Consider the following 19,196-nt stretch of genomic DNA (forward strand, 5'->3'; position numbering starts at 1 on the left):
GGTGGAAAAAATTGGCACAAATTCAAAACTTATAGATTTTCAAACGAACAATGGTCGGGAGTATAAATACCGTTCCTTGTTTCAACTTCCCGTTTCTCTGTTTTTAGAGATAAAAAATTTTCGATAACGTCGATGAATTTTTTTCAAGCAAAGCATAAATTTACACCGGTCACGATTCTTCTTAATCGTTTTTCGTACAACGTTTTTATGATTAACTGAAAAACGGATAAAACGGGAATTCAATGTCGAACAAAACAAGCTAAACCTTGTTGAAACTGAACGAACGATTAATCAACGTTGCCGGTATCGAAAGAAAAGTACCCATGTCCAAGTACTGTAATAAGAATATATAATTTTAAAAGCAATGTCTTTTTTTCCCTCGCACGGATGTAACTTCTCGATGAAATTGATTTTTATTAACACGCATCGCAACCTTTGAACCATTGCTCCGTTATTTGTTTATTAATTCGCTTATATTGCTTCCACACAATTAATATTCCTCTCAGCTCTTGTACATAAACTTAGCTTTCAAATCTGCAAATTCGAATCAGCATTTAGACACAGAGCTTTGACTGCCCGCTTTTTTCCCTCGACTCTCGATTCGAACGAGATTCGAGGCTGACGGGAGGCGAATATTTATCCACTCTCGACTCGGCTACTTTACTTTGCCATTTATTATTGATTCAATTTTTTCCCCAAGAAGGTCGCCTCGCTCCGCGGTTACCGGGTAACGATTGAATAATGAACTCGACAGGATACGTCGCTCAAAGAAGGAGGCACCGAAGTCGTTCTTTTTGATAGACACCCAGAAATCCATGGGGATTTAAAAGTTTCCGAAGGGTATAATCCCAGGCGTCTGCGGAATATTCCACGAGACATAGAAACTGCGTTTGAACGCAGCTCAAAGAGCCCGATGACTTGTTCGAAAGTTTACAAATGGACTTGAGGAAGAATGAATCGTTGATATGGCAAAATTGTTTGTATAATATTTAAAAATTTCACAAGCTCACAAGTACTTTCATTCGTTACTCGTGTATGGAATTTGAAAAAATTAACCAACAGCAACGAGCTTCATAATTTTTAACGATCTCGTTTCTGCGGTCGCAAATATCCGTAAAAATGTACCAAAGATCTGAAATATCGGATAAGTTCAAGGTCTTGAAACGAAACACCAAGTTTCCGGTCAAACGAGTGCCAGATTTTCGTACAGCGAAGCAAAGACTCACGACCAGTTAACCAGCGATATTTGTTTGTTTAAAAATACCGAAGTTTCGAGTTTGCGAAATTGACAGGAGCCCAAAAACAAATTAGCGCTTTGCTATTCAATGCGAAAACGTGATGTATACACTCTGGTCGGTTTCCTGCCACCTGTAGGCGTAACAAGGGATGTTGCAAATTGTAAACAAATCTCCGTGCTCGCGATACCGTTAAATATTTATACGCGATAATTGGGATCCTGTTTAGAGCGAGCAATTATCGATTCGTAAATTCAACGCGATATTCCACAATTCACTGTAATGCAAAAGTCCGCCTCTTTGTTATCAGAGATATGCTGTATTATTGTACGCGAGAAGCGACTCCTTCTAGAATAACACGCAGAATGTGTTCTCGACTGAAATCAAAACAATCTACAGTCAATTTAACCAGAATAACTAACTAATTTCACTTCAATTGAACGTATAACCTTTCACCGGTATTATTAAATTGCATTGGTTCCTCATTGCGAGTGAAGATTAATTCAATTCCGTTCAACTCGTATTTCACGAATTCGGTATAATTTAGCTGTCTGCAATTACCGGCTCGTTATCAGTCAGCCCCTAATTTATTTCTAGTATCATACCATTCTACGGATTCCTGGAACAAACAATTGGCGGTCTCATTTTCACCGACGAAGTAAATTTCACTTGTATAATTCCCGTAATTAAAATAGGTATTGACTGTATGACTAAAATAGGATCAGATGAGAAGCACTTGTGCTTTTCACTTTATTCTTACAATTATAGTCTGGTAATTTGGTACGAAAACTAACGACGAAATTTGAATTAGAATTATCTCTGATGCCGTTTCTGATCTAGGATGTTACGTAATTATTTAATTTCTATCGTTAAATTTTTAGAATTTAATTAATTACAAAACTTCAATTTTATCGCTTCATTGAATGCTTGACACATCGTTCATCAGTCACCGCTCAAAAATTCTCCCGTATATAAAGCTGTGCTACAATCCCAGCAAGTTATATATACAACGACTCGTAGTACAATGTTGTGAATAAACTGTCAATAACAGACGTCAAACGGACGTATTACACTGACATCTTTGAGATGAAATAATAATCGAGCGGCAATAATTGAACAAATTCAATCTGTCTAAACCAGCCTTTGATTATTATATGCAGGTTGTAACATCCGGAAATTCGGATCTCACATTCATGCACAGAGAATGGATTTTGTGAATTTACCAAATATATCTAACGGACTCTTATTTGATCCTGCAAGAAATAACAAAAATAAAAAAATTGCGAAAACAATAGACTGTGTTATCAGGTGTAACCGAAATATATTCTTTCGCTGTAATTAATCGTCATGTTCGATAAATTCATCAATTTTTTTTTTCCCATGTTTACAAAGCATATATTTCGAGTTTGGTTCGTACGACATATCGAAACTTATACAAGTCCCGATTTTCTGGGATTTGGGTTTTTTGCAATATTCTGCACAACGAGCGATTTCATCGACACCTGTATGTGTACATTTCGCGCATCGTACGTAGAACAGAGAAAATTCCGCACGAAAGTGGGACTCGACGAATACGAAAAGCGATAGGGATCCCGGATCCCGAGCGAATCGACTTTCCGGTGATAGTAAAGCGCGGGTTCGACGAGATTGCCGGTCTGGCGATAAAAATTTTCGTTAGTAATTCTCGCGCGAAAGAAACGTTGCATGAAATACCGGTCGCGGATTTTTTCTCGTTTTGTTTTGAAATCGGTTCCGAAGCTTTTTGCAAGAATAAAGAATACATAGAAAGTACGCTGAGAGTTACCGCGAGTAAAGATTCTGATAAAATTGATTTATTTACTAAATCGATTTCATTTTGTATCCATGACTGGACAAAAATGAAAATATAAGTCTGACGATACGCTGCGTGGAGAAAAAAATTATTCTCAACATATTTAAGATAAAAAAAATGTCATTCGAACATGAACCCTGTGAAATAATTTCCTTATAACGCAAGAGCGTGAGAATATTATTCGAATCGATTAAAATGTACGTAAAACACGATGAATTTATTTTTTATTTACCTCAACAAGCATATTTTCCAATAAATTCTTATCCAAATAGATTTCTTTCTGGGCGTACATACGTAATTCTGTATAATAACCGAAAATAGAAATATATCCGTAAAAAATACTCACCGCGCTCATTCGACATGAAAAAGTAACATCACCGTCCGATGTCATTAGATTCGGAATTAAAACTCCGGGAGTCGATCAGCCGATCGTCACCGGAAGTAATCTCTCGACTGGGAATTTTTACTTTTTTTCTATCTCCGCTTTCCCCCGTTGCCGGACCGTCCGACGTTCCAATAATTATCACAGAAGACGAACGGCGAAGTGGCAAGGCGCCAATATATCAGCGTTGAATAGATATTCGGCAAACGTCTACGCAAGTGTAAATATACGTACGGATACACACACGCAAACACACGTAGATACGCATTACGTATAGACCGAGTGACTTGCCAGACGTTTCGGATTGGCCGTCGATTTCTTGTTTCTTATCACTGCCTCGGCTTATTATAGTTGCGCAAAAATTTCGGATGGAGAAAAAGAAAAAAAAAAAACAGAAAACAAACAGAGCCGACGTCAGTTTCAATCATACTCACAGCAAATTGACCGGCAGAATTTTCCGAGCAGTGGAGAAAATGATTGATTACAGATAAGCACTGCGGCCGAACGGCCGCGGATTATCCGCACGGTTGAGGATGATACGGTATAATTGTGAGCCGGGCTCTTCGATGCTGCCAACCTCAAGGGTTGGAAAAATTTCATCCCTCCGGCTGGCTTATATATTTTCCATGCCGGCTGCAGGTCGACTCGCTCGCTCGTTTTTTTCCCATAAAAGACGTATCAGGTCTGAGTTAAAGTTTCGGTGGAAAAAAAAAAAGAAAAAAAAAAAAAACTGTAACCACAAATGAAAAGTAATAAGAAACGAGCTTTGGAAGAAAAAAATAAAATAAAACGCGAAAGTTAAGTTACGAACGAGTTAAATTTCGTGAAATAACATCCCTTTGCCCCTGTGTTAGCGTTTTTATTTCATGTTTTTCTTTTCTCTCTTTTTTCCATCCTTCGAAAAACCGAGACATTTGAATAAAGAAACTTCGTAGGTAGTTATCGTATAATTATTTGCTTTGAAAAGATCACCTTACCGTTTCGTTTCGTAATACCAAAACCTTATTATTGTTTCTCCAGTTTTCACGGTTGATTAATTAGCTAGTGTATTTCGTAATTTTTGAACGGATTCTCTTCGAAGGTCTATTTTTTATTGATTTATTTATTTATTTATTTTTTTTGTTTCTTCAGGATCGAGACACCGTGGCGCAATCATTATTACATCAGATATTCAAGGAGATACGTCGACTATAACCAAGCACATACTTTTCGACAAGTTTTATCGGCCGTATAATAGCGGAATGAAACGTTTCAATCTTAAAAATCTGTTGACACGGTTCATTGGCCATATTTTTACGGACAAAATAGCGTAACGTCGTGAAACTCAATGCACCGCATTTTCAAATTTGTCCGAAATATCACGCGCCTGTTTTCTCCACGACTAACCCGCGAGAAAGAATTCATTAAGAAATCACATCAATCAATTTGTTATCCTTATATTGCTTGACGTTGAAGAGAGAAAAAAATATTTCTCCCCGCCACGTCCAAGTCAATTATAACTTGCAGAATTCAACCGTTCCATCAAAAACAAGGCGAGACTGCAAAAAAGTTGATATTTCTTCTGATGAGAAAATCAATACGATACTTGATTAATCGCAACGATTTTAATCACTCGATGCTTTGTATTGATGCATTTTATATTGTAAAACTGATTTGAAAAGCTAGTATCATATCTATACATGTGTATAATTGGACGATTTTTATACCTCAGATATATAGCGACAATCGTTCCATATAATATAAATTATGTGTATTCTGTCTGTCAATTAATTAAATCGTACGTAATAAACTTGATCGAAACTTGGCCGCCGCTGATATGTCGTCGTCCCCTTTTTTATCAGAGTCGACATAACATAAACGTAGGTATAAACGTTGTATACGAGATAATTAAACTGACAAAAAAAAATTCTTCAGGTCATAAACAGACTACTGAGCTGGTGAAAAAACCCGAAGTACATACGTGTCTGTGAGATGTAGAAGTTGGTGGTATAAACTAACTCGTGGAAATTCCGCGTCTTTTTCCCCCAAAGAGAAGCACGCGGCTTCAATTTAGCCGTTTAAACACCCTACGCGTGTAATTTTCTCGTAATTCTGTCGGTTGGCTCGAGGATCAATGGAAAGAAACGAGATGAAGAAGAAAAGGAAGAAATGAAGCTGGCCGCGAGAGGAAAAATAGAAAGAGAGAAAGAGGAGATGGCGAAAAGGCACAAGGAAAATGACGGGAAAAGTATAGAGAGAGAGAGAGAGAGAGAGTAAAAAAAAGGAAACGAAGAAAGAAGAGAACGAGTAATCCTGAGCTTTGGTGGTCCGATACAGGCAAGTCCCGCGCACCTTAACGCGACACACAACCTTTGGTACATAGACGTGCGTGTATGTAAAAGCATCGGTATGGTGGATGTATGGTGTAGGTATAACCCAGGTGAAATACCAGCTGCAGACAGCGTTGGAGGCGTGTATTGATCCGGCGAGGGTGGTGGTCGTCGTGCCACGGTTGTTCCCGAGGCTCCTGGTGGTCGTGAGGGTGGTACGAGGGTAGGGAAATCCTCCCCCAACCCCCACACCCCTGCACCGACCCACCGAACCGAGTATTGTATTCCGAAAGACCTCGTATAAGTATACCTTGTACGTTATATGTGGCGAAAATTCGGCGAGATATACTTTTTATAAACCGTACGTCACGTTTTCTCCGCATCAGTTTTTACCGCGTATATTGTACGTACAGAAGTCTACCGATTGTTTAATAAGCGACGATTGGAAAAAGAGGTATTTAAGCTTCTTGTTTATTAATTTGTGTAGAAATCGACGTTGTGGAAGGAGCGGAATTGTAGTTTCTTCTTAATATGCCATTGGATGGTTTAAGAGTGATATACCAGTTGAGATTACTAAATTGTAATACAATTAGAATCGTTAGAGATGATAGCGAATATTGTCAGTTATGTTCTGCCAGAGATAGAATGATGCAGAAATTAATTTGTTGACAATTTTATAGAAGTCGGAGGATTAACTCTATACAGTCTTCCTTCGAACTAGGACGATTATATTAAGTTGTTTTATATCGTTGAACGTGGTAATTACGCACGGGTAAAATTATTGTCAACATTTTTCGCATTAATCCTAGACGATAGGTAGGTACAAATACTGATAGAGAAATTTGAAAGTCTGTAAAAACCTGCACCGAAATTCGTGAAGCAGATATAGAGAAAAAAATGTAACTCTGTTGCAAAAATTCACAGGAAAATTAAGCAATAAATCTACTACTACTGCTAAGAGTCCTCCATGTATGTACGTTTAACGAATATTTGCTTGTATAATATCTCTGTGACGAGGAAATATCTTATAAGAAACGCGAATGACCGCGGAAATGGTTAAATTAGATCCAAAGAACCGGATTGTATCTACATCGTGACGAGCAAAAATTGTATTCTGAGGGAAGACCTTTGCTGGGATAGACTGAAGAATCGATTCGTAGGTAATTGTCAGTGTTCGAAAGGAGAAGAATTTTCGGAGAAAGTGCTCAACGCGGCGAAAGAGAGTGTCTTGTTTTATTGATGTCAGCTACAAGACTGCGAGAGGGTCGGAAATTCGGAATTATGTATCAGCCAGAACTGTAACTGCGATACATTTTCTATATATTTCTAATATTTTGAGATCTTTGAAAACATATTTCTTTGCGACTTTTTTTGATGTCTGATAGTGTACTGATACGTTTTTAATACTCGAGAATAATTATTGCGATATAGCGTAAATTATTATTGTTAGAAACAGATTGATTGAAAAGACTCGTCAAAATTGAAGTAATAATTCGTTCCATATGCATGTTTTGCATAAATTATAAGTCTTTGGGGTAGCTGATTACGAATCTGAAATAGGATTTAAAAAATTCAAGATGGTGGATCGGATATGGTGCATAAAAATTTCAAATTCGATCCAATCGGGAGAAAAAATCGTGTCCAGGTGTTTTTGAAGGTCGCTGATTACGAATCTAAAATCAGATTTTCAAAATTCAGTACGGCGAATCCGATCAACGATCCCGAAATCCCCTGCGCAGAGTTTTTTTGACCGTATTCGAACAGATTAAAAATTTTTGTTCACTATATTACATCCGCCATCTTGAATTTTTGAAAATCTGATTTCAAATTCGTAACCAGCAACCCCAAGAATCACAGCATATTATATTGTCATAAAAGTTGACTTAGCACAATTGTGTGTGACTCAAAGGGTTAATTGGCGGTCTTTTCCCTCCCACATTGTTACATAACAGCAAACAACTCAACTTATCGTCCCACGTAAACGCGTGTTATATTTCTCAATAATTATCAGAAGTAAAAAAAAAATTAGGAATCGGGAGAGTTGTTCCCACGGTATATACTTGCAGACGCTTTGTTCGCGTGATTGAAACTACAAATGCGAAATTTACCGCCTTTGTATCTATCGATCGACCGATTTTTGTTCAACGCTTGTCGCTGTAGTTTCTGTGAAAACGCCTCCAGACGTTTGTTCACGCTTTGTTCGCACTTAGCGCGAAGGGAGTAAGCAAAGAAACTCGCAATTGCTACGGTGAAACATTAAACCCTACGTTGCTTGATCACATAACACACATATAAGGCGCAGAAAAGAACCTGACGAGTAAATATGACGTTACCTGATTTTGGACGAGCGAAGTCGCGCAGGAATAATTTTTCGGATAATTTCAGACGTTTTTGTTAGAAAAGTTGTATTTACAGGCGGGTGAAGTTCTATCGATTCAATCAAAGCTCGACGTTATTTGTACGCCGAGGATAAGAAATTCGGATCCCATTTGATGGAGCAATAAAAGATCAACTTAATTAACCGGATTAAGTTAGTCCGGTGACGATTTATCTGCGAAAAATGGAACGCGATCGACTTTTGCCAATTTGGCGGATCGAGGATAAATATTTTAGACTAAACCTCGGGGAGTGATTTTCCGGTAACGCGTGAACACTCGTAAATTTTTTCGCATAATTAAAATAAGGGTGAAATTTTATAATCCAGGATCTGGGATTTTGTGTCAACCGAGTTCCTCTCAATTCCCCTTCTAGAGTAATTTAATTTTGTTAATTGGTTCGAAACGCGCGTCGGGAATCGCCCGCTGACCGAGAAGTCGTTGCAAGCTCAAAGCTCCAGAGGCGCCGTTCTAGTCTGACGACGGCGTCGTCGAGGCTGCGAATTCCTTCGTGTTCCATTTATTGCTAGAATTATACTCCCTTCTCTGGCCGCGGGATAAAGACGGGTTTTATTGGACGTTGGTTTGAGTGACTCGGCGAGTATTAACTTACGCTGAAAGTTGATCAAGGCGTCATTAGCATTATATGGCATTCTTATGCGGTAAAATCGAGCGGGAGTCGTCAAATTTACGCGATATTTCAGAGAATTTTAGGATATAAAATTGATTCAGCAACTCCGGCATCCGGAAATCTGGAAACGGATACGCGAGTTGGGAAATATGTTTTAAAGTTGACTAGGCGAGACTCTTCGCGACGAAATAATATATATGCGAAGGGTTTAAGGTTAAGGAAAGTAGGCAGCGAAAATAGGCCAAAACTAGGATGAAATTCAAATGGTATTTGTGAAGAACCGAAACAACGTACAGACATTTTCTTTTTTACAACGTTTTTATTGGAGTTTTGGCTATTAAATTCAGTGGTTAGAGTTTCAAAAATATAAATATTTAAAGGAGATATGGGCGGATAAAAAATACCACGTATTTTATGCGCTGCTTCCTTATTGCCACGATTCCGAGTGAACAGAGTTACAGTTTTCGACAATTTCCAAGTGTCATTCTCTGCGTAGGATGTTCCTCTACAGACTAAACCAAAATTTTTTGAAAAAATACAAAAATGAAAAAAATGGCGGCTAAGATTTGATAAGCATCGAAAAATGGATAACATTTGTTATAATAACAGCGATAATGAGTTTATTTCTGTACATAGGTGTCGGTTTACTTTGTAGAGAAAGTTGATATCTTCATTAAAGAAAAAAAGTCAAGACGATATCTTAAAACGGTTTTGAGTTGGCGTGGAAAAACTAATAGGCAAATATTGTTTACAAAAAACCGCATGTAAATATTACTTTGATACGATTGTCTTCAACGCTCGATATCTTACTTTATTGTTAGTAATTTTTTTCACCTGTACCACTAATTTTCATCGACAAAAATGTGGCAAACAACTTAGAAATAACAAAAATAGCGTAAGTTTTCTCAGTAGATTATAAAAGCAAATTGAATTTTTACTCCATCTTCATCCGTCAAAGCCAAAATGTTTGGAAAAGATTGTAGTAAAAGAAAACGAAAAAAAAAAAAAAAAAGAAGAAGAAAAAACGGAAAAATACGACATTTTTCGATGCCTAGTCCGCTTTAAAAAAAGATCGTGACGAAAGCCTGAAGGTTAATTTTTTACGCGGCATATGCATTATACATGCCTCGAGAATTTAGCTCAGCTTGTAAAAAATAATCAGCTCTGATGGGTAAGCTATGCATATTTGATATCTCGTTTTAAACCCTCGGTGCAACTTTTACACTTTTAAAGCTTCTCACATCGTTGCAGGCTAAAGTTCTTTCCGCAAATGCAGCGAAACACGTCTCTTGACGGTCAAAACGTTCTACGGTATTTGTGCTTTTAACGCGCGCATTTTCACGTTCATCGCATGCTCCTCAAAAAACGTCAAGTTTCCCGAACTCGAGGTGCGTTTTATGAAACGCATCTGCAACATTTTAGGAATCCGTTTCGCGAGGGAATAAATGGAGATCAAGACGACAAAAACTCGGTGTTTGAATTCTCCTCCGTAAATTTTTCGTTTCTTTCCTCTAAAGCAGGTATTCGAGTTCGAAATCTTGGCAAAGTTTGAACTCCCCGAATTTCACAACGTCGAGAAAAGTGAGTTTCAACGATTTCTCGAAAGAATCAAAGATCCGTGATCAGTTTCCGGAAACACCGCGCTGCCTCGATCGGGTTCCGATTAAAATAACACGCGAAGACACGCCACCTTGGCGTTTTTCACGCGGCAATCAACCTGCGGAAATCTCAAACTCGGAACTTGGGAGACTCGTTATTCGATTTCCGGACGATTGACCGCCTCGCGTTTTTCGTCTCAATTCACCGCCCGGTTTATAAGCTCCGAGCTTCGACTCGATTTTCACACTTCGCCAAACTGCGCGACCGTAGATCCATCCGTACCTACATGAAATATCGATGCTTCCGATTTGCGCCGTATTGGAAGAAAAGTTTTCCTCACGCGTCAGCTTATTCAATACACGTACGTTACGCAATGCTCCAATCCCGCAACACCGTATATATATATATATATATACATACATACATATATCTCGAATTATTACCCTCCCCGATGCTTTCCTACTCGCAGTGTAGGTAATCGAGGGGGGAAAACAATTCTCATTCCCTTATTTTTTCCCGGTCGGTATAGCAACGGCTCACGTATGATAGGTATAGATACATATACGGGGAATTCCGTGCCGACCCAACCAACGCCTGACCCTCGCCATTTTTTAATTTGTTCAATAATTTTTCTCCAATTTTCCCAACCGTCCGACTACCCTGAATTTTTTTGAAATTTTTTAATCTACTGCACAACGATTTCACTACAAAGTCGATAAAGAAAAGTTGAATGTGCGAGAATAATAGTCAAAAATCACTCGATAATGGAACATAGAAAATATAGTCTCTGAGAACTTTTCGAGAATTTTAAAAAAAGATCATTTTCAATATTTGTAAACAGTCGAGCAGTCGAATGAAAAATCTAAACAAAATTCAGGCTACTGTTCCAGAGTTGGATTAATTGCAGAATAAATTTAAAACAAAATCAAAAATGGTCGGGTTAGCACGGAATTTTCCATACACACAACAACGGGATGAGAATAAGAAGGTGAACCGTTGTAAAAACAAATCGATGGCCAGAGCGGGAGATAAAGAAAGTGCGAAAGACAGCAAGAAACGGAACTGCAAGGTAACGTACTTCTGTTATCGGAACGAAACGACTGGCGAACAATGCCCGGGTTTTTGCCAAGGTATTTGAACAAGGTATCCGTACGAGTGAACGGGACCCCGATTCGAATTGAAGTTTCTCCCGCAGCGTCGTTCAGGGACTGCCGCAAATGAACAACGTCTGCCGGCCAATGACGGCGGTATCTGCGAAGCACAACGAAGGCTGCTTCGAGATACCCACCTTATCTGGGTAGCAAACCTCCGCACCGGCAGCTAGATGCGGCCTACATTTCATACCGCGTCATATCGCGGATAAAACGCCTTATTTTATACGTCTCGTTCGTATACAGAGTCGCACCTTTAAGCCCTTATCCCCGAAAGGTCTGATCCCACTTCCTCATTTCCGGTCCGCGATATTTTCACCCCGAGGGTTTACGGGCTGCTGATAACGCGACACGTTGCCCGAATACTGCTCGGGTCAGATTTTACCAAGTGTGAAAATCGACAACAATATATTACGGGAGGTGTGGATTACTGTGGAAAAATTTTTCTTTTTTCCTTTTGTTTTTTCTTTGCCGAAAACAAATTGCGTCCGATCGTACACTGAGAGAAATTTGTTAGTTCCGGTTACCGCTCGGTCCTTGACTAGTTTTTAATTTTTTTACCACAATCGAAAAATATAATTCTAGTGTCGATGAGCAACCGTACATGTAGGCTCTCTTGAAAGTGAACGTTGTCGAGTATCGGGCAAGAATGAGCCTGTGGCTAATCCGTAACTCAAGAACCCTTCAGACTAGATAAGAAAGAAGAGAAAGACAAGCCGAGAAATTTTCAGACTGTCGCAATTAGTGGCAAAAGTTGTTCATGCATCGTCGTGGAATGGAATCATTATAAAAATATAAAATACACTTTGATTTGGATCTGTGACGCAACTTGTTGTGTCCAGTTTTCCCGAGACTGAAAAGGGATTAGAAATATCGAGTTTTGGAAATCTGCAGGCTTCCCTTTTTATTGTAAAAAAAAATAATAGAATTAACGCACATCCGAATAATGAAAAACGTTGGAATACCGAATGAAGTAAAAATAATAGTACAGGCTACGGATTTTTCTTCGATATTTTATACCGTATGACCGACGCTTCGCGTTGAGGCCTTACAAACGACTCGTAGAAAATTTGTCAAACCCCATTTTGACGAATACAGACGAATCATTGACTGCGGCTTCTGTCGTCAAAATATAATCCATACGATCTAAAATATCATAGAAATGAAAAGTTTTTTTGTTGTGAAAATCTTACGCAGCCAGCGATGAAAATTGAAACGAAATTGGAAAAAGTAAAAATTGAAATTCATCCACTTTGAGGTACCTACTTCCGGTGAGCAGACAATCAATCATCAGACTCTCTTATAGAATTTCCGTATCGACTACATTCCTGTACGTTTATTCAACGCCATACTCAGACCGTTTCAGTCACGTCTGCATTGAGGATTTTCGAACGCCTTGTGCGTTTGGGATGGTTGAAGTTTGGATTTATAACTCACAAGCACACACTCCGGACAAAAGTTCACTCGAGTTGAAGCTTCGTAAGAGAACAGGCGGCCATCTTGCCGCGTAAAAGAAGCGTCGATCGGCACTCGTGGCTCCAACAAGCCGGGCACTTACTCAGCAGAGCTGGAAAATTCCGTCCCTTTTAATTTCCACATCCTCTCAGCGCGTGCAGAGTCACCGCGAAATTGTTCATCTTACAATGCCGGCGAGCTTTTGTTCTCTTAGCCTGGATGAGTAGCCACTGGATGAAAGTTTCCACCCTGGGAATCGCTGGTCTATGATATCATCCTATAAATATCCGAGAGGGTTGTTCAGGCCTCGGAAAATTCCATTCACCTGAAAGAAAAAATAAAAAGATGGAGCAAACAGTGACGAGGCACGTTCCCTGGAATAAAACAACGTTTTATCAATTTTTTCTTGCTCCTGTTTTTATCGATCCCGGGAGAAAAATCAGCAACGATTCCCGGCTTGTTACCCCTCCTGATCACATTGAAATGGGACAAGCGAGGGAAAGTCGTCGTTAAACCGATCGGTATTTCTCCGCGTAATAAGGAAAAAAATTTAATATATAGCGAAACTCAGACGTTGGAATAAATTTGAGAGGCTTGTCGTTACGTGGAGCTCGATGTAAAAGTTTTCTCCGTTTCTTCGAAAACGCCGAGATCCGGGAGAATTTTATGACCCTTGAGTATATCTAACGGCCGGACTGCAACACGTCACGACGTTGAAGTTGAACGCGATATACGCTTTTGCCGATACTCTCCATTTCCGACCGTGCACAAACAACATTTTTCATTTCAGAATGCACGAAAAACGAAAGAAACTTATAGAATAGAGGATTGAAAGCTCCGATTAACGTCGATCAAGTTCAATTTTATGAAAAGACGTGCCCGATAAGGATGGATAAAAATTTAAACCTCTGAAATTGAAACTAAAAAAAGTTAGCTTTTGAATATACATTGATGTATTATTTTTCTCACTGCCTCTCCAGCGAGTGAATTTTCTAATATTATTAAGAACTTGAATTTTTTTTTACTCGAAACAAATTGCGACGTTTGTTTATTATTGTTATTATTACTTTACACCTCAAGTGGAAATTATTCCAATAAAATTGAACCCTATTGACTTGAGAAATTTACTGTTTACAATCCAAATTCTACTCTTTCTAATGATGGTAATAATTTTCTACCCGTGCCTGACACATTTCCACAAGCCTTAGAAGTTAAAACTGACCATGCCGCACGTGACTTGAAATTTCGGCGAGAATCAAAGGAACCAATGAACGATTACGGAACAAATTACAATCTCGTTTGCCAAGCGATTTGCGTTCCTATAATCTCGTATATTATACAAGCCCGAACGACATTAACGGGCAGATTTATTTGCAGGGAAATTAATCGCATCCACCATTCGTACCAAATTGGTGTGATGATACATCTACCCCACCTATATTACCCAAGTGGTACGAAAATCTTTTCCGCTCACGTCCGAAGAAATCCAGAATGGATGGGGGAATTCAATTCAGCACTGTATTTACAATGCTCACAGAAATTCAGCCCTTCGGCGAAGCCCTAATTCTCTCAACAATTGCCGACCTCGCAAATTTACGTTGCGTAGAATATTCAGCACCGAGAGTAACCGAGCTTATCAAATTTCCATGCGTCATTTCGTGTTCATCCTTCTCTCTCTCTCTCTCTCTATCTGTCTCTCTCTCTCTGTCTCTTTCTTCCTCCTCCTGTCAAAGATCGTCAATATTCGCAGTCAATTTCCACTAAAAATATCTGTACGATGTTCAGCTTTGCATCATTTTGTGACAAATGAGTTTATTGTACGAGGCTGAAGTTACAGTAACGTTAAGGTGACGAAATATTAGAGAGAAGAAATTACTATTTTTCAAGTTTGTAGTGAGTTTGAAGTAGTCAAGTTTTCAAAATGTAAATACGTTTTGCCTTGTTATGATTTACTGAATTTTAAACACTCCTGCAATTGTAAAATAACGATTGTACGAAACGTTAATTATTACAATAGCTTTACCAACATCAGCCTTATTTTATTGTGCCGGTTTAAGGATTGACCAGGTATTGTAAATGCGATTATAAAACGGAGGCCTTTGCGCCTAACTTTTAAGTCAACTTTGAATAGCTGCTTTTACTACGAAAGGGTTCGTGAATAACCAACAATTATTTTTCAACAAACTTGGACATTTTTAAAATGAACTACAACTTTTCAACAAACTTTAAACAATGTTTCTCAACAAGTTTCGCACGATAACTTCCAGATCGTTCTCACACGTAAAAATTTGATGAAATTTATTATGCATTTGATTCTAGCGCCTAGTTTTTTCATGGAATAAAATCATTCGCACGCGAACTAAACTTCGCGAGTTATAAATAAACGACGTGCTAAAATTTGATAAAATCACGATAAATGTACCGTGTCGAAATAAGAATTTTTAGTTTCGAAGATATGAGGTGAAAAGTCGAGTCTCGTCGAGATTCAGAAAGTGTAACAACTCAGCCAACAACAGACCATTTTTCAAATTTCAAACCTCGAAATGAATATGATAAACGTAAACGTTGGTTATTCACGGAGCTTTTCGTGTCAGTAGCAAGTATTGAAGCCTGACTTAAAAGTCGAGCACGAAAGGGTAACGACCACCCTTAAAAAGTGGAAACGTGTAAAATTTTTTCAGATTTCGGTCTGCACAGTCGGGCGAATATCGTGATCCGTATAATTTTGGGGGCTGCTCGGTTACCGCAGGTTTAAATCAAGCGGAAGCGAGTCTTTACGCTGAGATCGCATGCGAGATTCGTTTAAAAGTAGCCCCTTTAGTCGATTCTGTATCCCCCGAATTTAAACAGTTGCCACCTGCTGTCCAGCCTTGCCTAGAAACCGGGTGACTTTGTTATGTTATATGAAATCACTCGGGCGCACTGTAATCGAGATTTTCAATCTTCCAGAGTCTGCTCGTTACGAGTCCGTGGCAAAAAAGGTAGAAATTAAAGCCGGAAAATTGAACGAAGCAGTCAGCTTTTCCTTTTCTTCTTTACCGAAATATTTTTCAGGAAACTTTCCAGCTTTCGTTTCACCGGACCTTTGATTATTCCAAAGGTGAATATAATACGCGCCGTTTTTCTTTACACACGGTATCGTTTTTACTCCCTGTGCAATTTTTCCATCAATTTCGAAAATTCACTTTTCTTTCCCATCAGTTAATGGTTCACAGTACAACATGCAATTTTAATCGTTACAATTAATTCTTACCCAAGATATTTCAATCGTTAATTTTTCCAACGTATTTTAATCGGATTTCAACTTCTCTACGGTCTATAAAAATAATTTGAAACTCGAGACGAGACGTGATTTCTAACGGTTTGAAGGTATGAACACCGAGTCGACGATACATCAAAATTTATATCGAAAGTATTCAAGCTTCGGCACGTTTCGCGTCGTCGGTTTAGAGAGCCTTAAGCTGCGCCGATTGCCTTGATTGAAGTCATCGTCGCCGGAAGCTCGGCATCTTTCTCCAGACAAAAGTTGGAAGGTTTCAAGCTTTGCGAGTTCCGTTTCACATTCTAAAGCTAAACGCAAAAAGACAGGTGATCGTTTGATCACTTATTGTTAGCTATGATTTCACGACGTACCTTTAATATTTATCCGCCGACTTGAGTGAGCTGGCAAATGACATTCACGAAGCACGTGACATGTATAATATTTGTAAGCTCCGATGAAGGGGGCTATAATACATGATATCTGAACCGGAAGTTGGTAAAAATTCCAATTTTCCGAGAAGGCGATCGATCCGTCAGCGGAAGACGCAGTTTCAATACCAACTCGTTTGTCATGATTCCTGACGCGAAATAAAGAGCGAAACAGGGATGAAAGCGATTTTACGAGGAGGAGTTGAAGCTCCGATAGCGCCCAATTTCGAATCACTTGGTGGTGAAAGTTGAGGTGATGAATCAAACTTTGAAGAGACAACAAAGTTTCGTTTGATCGGAAACACGACGATGCAAGATTTCAAAAATTCAAGTTACAATTGACCAAAGTTCCCATAGAGTAATAACTTAGAAAGCGTAGTTTACTCAATAAGTGGGTGTAAAAAATCAGAAAAACCGAAAATCGGAATGAAAAGTATCGAAAATGCAAGAGAAAGATCAAAGTGGTAAAATTTCCTCAAGTCGGAAAATTCACAAAACTGAAAATCTCGGATCTTTCGGAATTTCGACGTTTCAGATTTTTCAACTCTCTCATTTTCGCACTTTCGGAACTTTGAGCGTCAGGCTTCGGACCATTCGAAACTTTGATGTTTCGTAAAAGTTCGATTTCTTTACTTCAACTTTCGCCGCCAAAAGCTCGGAAATTGAGGCTTTCGGAACTTTTCAAATTCGAAATTTCAATCCCGCCCCGATTTTGCAAAGCCAATTCCTGCTCGCGCCCCGCGATTAGCCGCCGGCGGAATCGAGATGATAATTTTCCGTTTATTCACCGTGTTGTGTACAATGGAACTCCCGAGCTGTAACGATATTAATCATCAGCCGGCTAGACGCATGGCGTAACTGTGAAACCCTTCGGAGTTGTTTCAACTCCGCGTCAACCAGAGTAGATCAAGCGAGTAACTTTTGTACGTGTGCATTTGCTGATACGCGCTAGAGATAATTCTTGGAATTCCACAAGAGTGGATATAACCAAATGAAAGACTTCGGAGCTTTTGCCTTCTGTTAAAGTTCGCGGGAGGAAATGGTACATGTACGAGTTTCGGATGAACAGATGAAACACGGATTGTTCATTCGCGGTTTTTTTTATTATTATAAAAAATAACGATGCCGGTGATAAAACCAGAAACGAACAAATGACTGTTGTTTCAGCCAAATTCCTTGTTAAACTTCTGGTCCGATCTCACTTCCGATGATCCTCAGTTTTTTTATGTGGTTCGAAAAATAGAATATTCAATGAGACGTCGTTTAGTTTTTATTGGAGAGACGATTTTTCACAATACTGTTCCTTTAATTTCGTTCCATTCTGAAATGCCGGCTTTTTCATTATCAAGAGCTGGAAAGCTTCGGAAAGCGAAAAATCACTAGCCATTCTCACTTGAAATAAACTTGCTTCAAGGGATCTTGAAACGATTAAAAATTCCAACCACTTCTATACCTGATACATATGTCCGTGTATTGTATATACGTGAATCGCTCTCTGGCTCGGAGAGTTCAGAAGAAATCTCTTTCAAGTTGGCTGAATTAAGTACGAAAGTGAATGAAAATTTCTGTACGTTTGCTGTAGTACTCGGCCATAGTATCATCCTCAGGTTAATTCACTAGGGTTTTAATTTTCTTTAAAAGTAACGACGCGATGACAATTTAACGGTGCTTTTTACTTTTTGTCGGAAATTAAATGTGCTTATGAATATTAGCGAGTTAAAACTCGACGCTTTTGCGATCATTTTATCACGAGATAACCGCACCTTGAGTATTTATCAAATCGAGGTAAACGATGAGTTTCCTAAAATGAAATGGGAGAATAAAAAAATTGTAAAGTAAATTTTCATTTTATATCGTTTAAATGTGGTTAAAAATCTAATAGATTTTGCTCTCTGCGGTGACTGATTTTGTACAGTAGACTATTTCCTTAAATTCTGCAAACAACGAGACACTTTTTTCACGAAATTGTACCGCAGATCTTGATTTCGAGAAGTGGAAAAAGTTCTGCCTAAAAAGTTACATTATTCCCGACAATAATATTGTCACGGAATGAAATCGAACAAATTAACGACTTTCAAAGCCATTTTGAGTTAATAATACTTCCACAATTTAGCTTTATCCTTACTTCTGTGCATTAATTTTAAGAAAATCATTATTCCAGTCTAGACCAGCCATGCGAATCGTTGCTATCTCTAAGACGCTTAACATGTCATACGTAAAAATAATACCAGCGTGCATGATCGCGTATTGTGTGTATGTGCCGTAGAGTATAACTTCATATACACCTATATGTATATAAATACATAGACGTATGTATAAAATCGCCGATACGATATAACACAGCGAGACCTGCAGCGTGCATCCTGTAACTATCGGTCTGACGATCAAGGCGTAAAAACTAACTGCCTGATACGTGTATATAGTCCAGAATAAAAAAAAAAAAAAAAAAAAAAAGAAAAAGAAAAAAAAAATAACGAGAATATAGATGCAAAGTAGAATCAGAGAGTGACGAGAAAAATCGAAAGAATGAAATGAAAC

The 19,196-nt window shown here is 38.6% G+C and overlaps 1 protein-coding gene across 1 annotated transcript in view; it reads left to right on the forward strand.

The window, feature by feature from the left end:
- The window catches only part of LOC107219096, a 35,767-nt gene that overhangs the window by 10,360 nt on the left and 6,211 nt on the right, over positions 1 to 19,196 (forward strand). The gene's annotated exons all lie outside the window — the stretch shown is intronic.

This window comes from Neodiprion lecontei, chromosome 5 (genome assembly GCF_021901455.1).
Source record: "Neodiprion lecontei isolate iyNeoLeco1 chromosome 5, iyNeoLeco1.1, whole genome shotgun sequence".
Taxonomy (NCBI): Eukaryota; Metazoa; Arthropoda; class Insecta; order Hymenoptera; family Diprionidae; genus Neodiprion; species Neodiprion lecontei.